General features: G+C 39.4%; 1 long non-coding RNA gene across 1 annotated transcript; it reads right to left on the bottom strand.

The window, feature by feature from the left end:
* Positions 1-1,438: 1,438 nt before the first annotated feature.
* On the bottom strand, positions 1,439-2,201 carry LOC103357158 (uncharacterized). The gene is made up of 3 exons (XR_520179.1): positions 2,162-2,201; positions 1,719-1,858; positions 1,439-1,567 (listed from the first exon to the last, which is right to left on the bottom strand). It is a non-coding gene; the product is annotated as an uncharacterized LOC103357158 (long non-coding RNA).
* Positions 2,202-4,080: the final 1,879 nt, after the last annotated feature.

The raw sequence follows: 4,080 nt of genomic DNA, 5'->3' as shown, positions 1-4,080 counted from the left end.
TTGTTTTGCTGTAGTTCGTCTTGATGTATCTCCTTCCATTATATACATCATGTTATGGGTTAGTTGTGGGACTAAACTATAATTGCCTGTTAGACCTCCCTTGTCATTCTCAGCTTGTCCCATGTTGGCTCTTAATGGGTCTGTAATGTAATAAATAGTCAGAGTTGGGAGGGTTAAAAATGTATTCCGATACAATTGCTAATTGCCTGTTAAAAAATGTAGTCAGTAACCTAATCTAGGAATCACAGTATTAAAGTAATGTAACTTCATTGCTTTACTTTTGTATTACCTCAAAACCAAATATGCAAATGATGACTTTCTAAGATAATAATAGTCCAATAATGGAGAAATCAAGAATGTAACAAGTAATTCTTGACAATGTAACTATAATCAAATAACACATTTTTAAAATGCAATCTGGGCTGATTATAGGTACTTATTTTTTGTAATGTGATTATGTAATCCCAATTACATCTAGTTATTTACTACCCAGCCCTGTGTATAGTGACGGCAAGGGATTTGACAGTGCAGTCAACATCGGACATAAGTTGGAAATGAGAACAGGTTGATTAGTTCAGTTCAATTCAGGATGTCTGTTTTTTCCTGTTTTGTACGATGGCCATACTTTAATATCCAAAGAGGACACATTGAGGGTTTGCTGCTGCTAGGAACAACGCTTTCTGAAGTGGCTTCAGTCCTGCGGATCTCCAGACCCACATTATACAAGCTGATGCGGGAATACAACATAAGGCGCGCAAAATTCTGTACCATTTCTGATGAGGAATTGGATGAAACCATAAGAGAGATAAAAGCAGAACATCCTCATTTAGCTTAACGCTTACGCTTAACCCCGCCACTTTTTATATGGTGTCGGTGCTTCAACATTATATTACAATACATTTGTAAAGCTGGAATCATCACCGAACAGCCAAGTACCGGTAACGAGACTGACTCGGATGATGAAGAGAGGGATCCGGCCAAGTTTGATGCTGACATCGCACAGCTGTTTAATTCAGAGACTGAAGATGAAGAATTTGATGGGTTTGTGGAAGAGGAATGAATATTATATTTTTCTGTAACGGTGCTTGTTGTTACAACTGAGTTAAATAAAGTTTGATTTACTGGACTGTGTTGTTTTTCTTAATGCATCTTACAATCCGGTGCGCCTTATGTGTGTACATAGACATGCTTAATTGACAGTGCGCTTTATAATCCAGTGCGCCTTATCGTCTGAAAAATACAGTAGATCCGCCTGCTACATTTTCGGCCGCCCAAGATAAAAAGACAGAAGGTTTATGATCATTCTATGGTGCTGACGTCTTTTCAATTGCTTATTCTTGCTAATGGGTGTGGTTATGTAATAAATTATACAACATGGTTCCCAGAATTATGATTCCACAGAAAAGCACAACGTCTGATGAGGATATCTTATCTTGTTGTTTAAGAAAATGTCTCAAAAGTTTCCTGTAAGCCAAAACCAGGTCGACTTTAAAGAAGAAAAAGGAGGCAGCCAGGACCAGAGTAGCCAGGGAGGCAGCCACACTCATGTAGAGGGCGCTGTGGTCCGCTGGAGACAAAGCCAGAACACATATAAACACACACTAACAAAACTAGAAAAAACAAAGAAGGCCTTCTGGCATGATTCATCCTGTAGAAATCGTTCTGGGGAACAGGAATATTTGTAAACTTGTGCATATCGAACAAAACGTGGATAATACCTTCTTGAAGCCACACCACGCCGACATCTTCTCCACCTGGGTTCATTGTAATGCATTTAATGGGGACATTCAGGAACTGATGAAGGACGTTAGAGATGGACAGAGTGGACCGAGCATACACCTTTCCCCTGTCAGTAAAACTGAAAGAGACAGGACCAGGAATCGGTCAGTCAGTTCCTCAATCCAGCCTTATTCAGCAGCTAGAAGGCAGAAGATGTGTTTTTACAGTCCATTTACTTTGAGTTACACTGCCATCTGTACACAAATCATTTGTTCTGTTAGTAGCCTGCTGTTTATTTCTATTACTCAGACTAGAATGCTGATTGTGAGACTCATCGTACACCTGGTGCATTCAGTCCAGCGCTGTGCTCTTTACTGTTTTACTGTTGAGCAACTTTGGAGGTTTAGTCTCAGAAATAACATGACAGGAAGCAGAAACTCACAATCCCCAGGACTCACTGGGCCCGTCATGTTCTTCAGTGAAAGACCCATCCACAGTCCAGTACATTGAAGTTTCATTGTCCTCAGTGAAGCCTGTGTAGGCCTCACACTTCAGCTCTGCTCTCATACCTGCAGTAGGATTTTTTTTTAAAAAGAAAGAAAAACACATTCTACACATACTGGTGTTTTGAGAACATTGTCAATGTCAGCTGAAAAACTCTTTTATCACTGTAACTAGTTATTGTTGTAGTAAAACGTATCATTACTTTGGTGTTACTGTTGCCTGGTTTTGACTGCATTTTGTGTTATCTGTTTTAATCAGCTGAGGAGCTCAATGTATCTCCATGAGAAGGGTTAGACTATAATGTTTGAATCAGATGTTTACAGTAGCTACAGCAGAACTATAGAAATCAGCAAATTGAAATCTAAGTTTCACTTAAATGTCAGCACACAAACGTGTCTCTAATATGTACAAGAGGAAAGCAGCGTTGTTTTTATCAAGCCAGAAAGTACAAGTCATAATACAAAAATCACAAAACAAAAACAGTTTTTTACCCACAAATAAGGAATAAATGTGCACTCCTGAAAATCCATCCATCCATTATCTATACACTGCTTAATCCTCACTTGGCTCTCAGGGGGGCTGGAGCCTATCCCAGCCGACTTAGGGCGAAGGCACCCTGTGTAATGGAAAAATACTGCATCTGCATGAAGAATCATGAAGGTCATACACTCACATTCACACCTACGGACAATTTAGAATCATCAATTAACCTAAACATGGACTTGTGGGAGGAAGCCGGAGAACCCACATTGCACGGGGAGAACATGCAAACTCCACGCAGAAAGATCCCAGTGCCCCCACCGGCGACCTTCTTGCTGTGAGGCAACAGTGCAAACCAACTGCGCCACCTTGCAGCCCACTCCTGAAAATGACATAGAAAAACAAGCTGCGATTATGCAAAGGCTACTCATGCTATTCGGTATGCTATCACCAAAAGTCTCTTTCCAGTCATCTTGTGACATTATTTTCCATCAGGGTTTAACCAGATTAGATAGCTGATTCCAAAGCTAGCATATTGCTCATTGAATGTGTCTGTGATGACAACTGCCTTTGTAATCAAATAAGGCAAGAAGACATGTATCAAGGCACACAAATGCAGTAAACGCAACATGTGAGTGTCATGGATCTGTTTATACCTTCATCCATCGTACGTTTCTTGTTGTTGCTGAGCCTGAAGATTTCTGTCTGTTTCCAAGGAAGAATTCCACCGACTCCATTTTGGAATAACCTGACAATAACACTCTTCACTGGAGACCAAGACCTCATTGTCCATCCTCACTGATCTGGCCTCATCCCTGAAGAGAAGGAGATAAGCACTGAGAAAACTGCATAAAAACCTGAGCTGCAGAAACATATGAAGAGTTCATTTGCAACAACAGATAACTCAATTTTTGTAGATTATCAGAAAACTTATTTTTTTGCTGTTTACTTGAGATAATATCAATCAAACTGAAGTTGAGCGGATTTGACTCAGTAGAAATGACATGACAAAAGTAGAGATAACTTAAGTTTGATTGATGTTGTCTCAGGTAGACGATGGAAAAGAGGGTTTTCTGAAGATTTGTGAAGATGGAGTTATCTGTTTTTGCAAATAAGCTCTTCACATGAGGCCTTGTTCAGCATGGGTCTTGCTTATTTTAAATGACTGAGGTAATAATCTGAGGATCTTAATAGAAGTTTTCATCATTTCATTGTTCTTTAAACCTTAATTATTCAGTCAGTGCGCAAGGAAATTATTGAGAGAAAAGCTGTCTTAAAGTGAATTTATTTAGGTTCCAAGTCAAAAATAAGACACATGGCAGGGAATGAAATAAAACTGAACTGTAGCTGGATCTTACCAGTTTAATAATTTTACTG

This window comes from Stegastes partitus, unplaced genomic scaffold (assembly GCF_000690725.1).
Source record: "Stegastes partitus isolate 25-593 unplaced genomic scaffold, Stegastes_partitus-1.0.2 Scaffold238, whole genome shotgun sequence".
In the NCBI taxonomy this organism is placed as follows: Eukaryota; Metazoa; Chordata; class Actinopteri; family Pomacentridae; genus Stegastes; species Stegastes partitus.
Note: the sequence above shows the minus strand (reverse complement) of the source record. Positions and strands in the feature narration are given on the sequence as shown.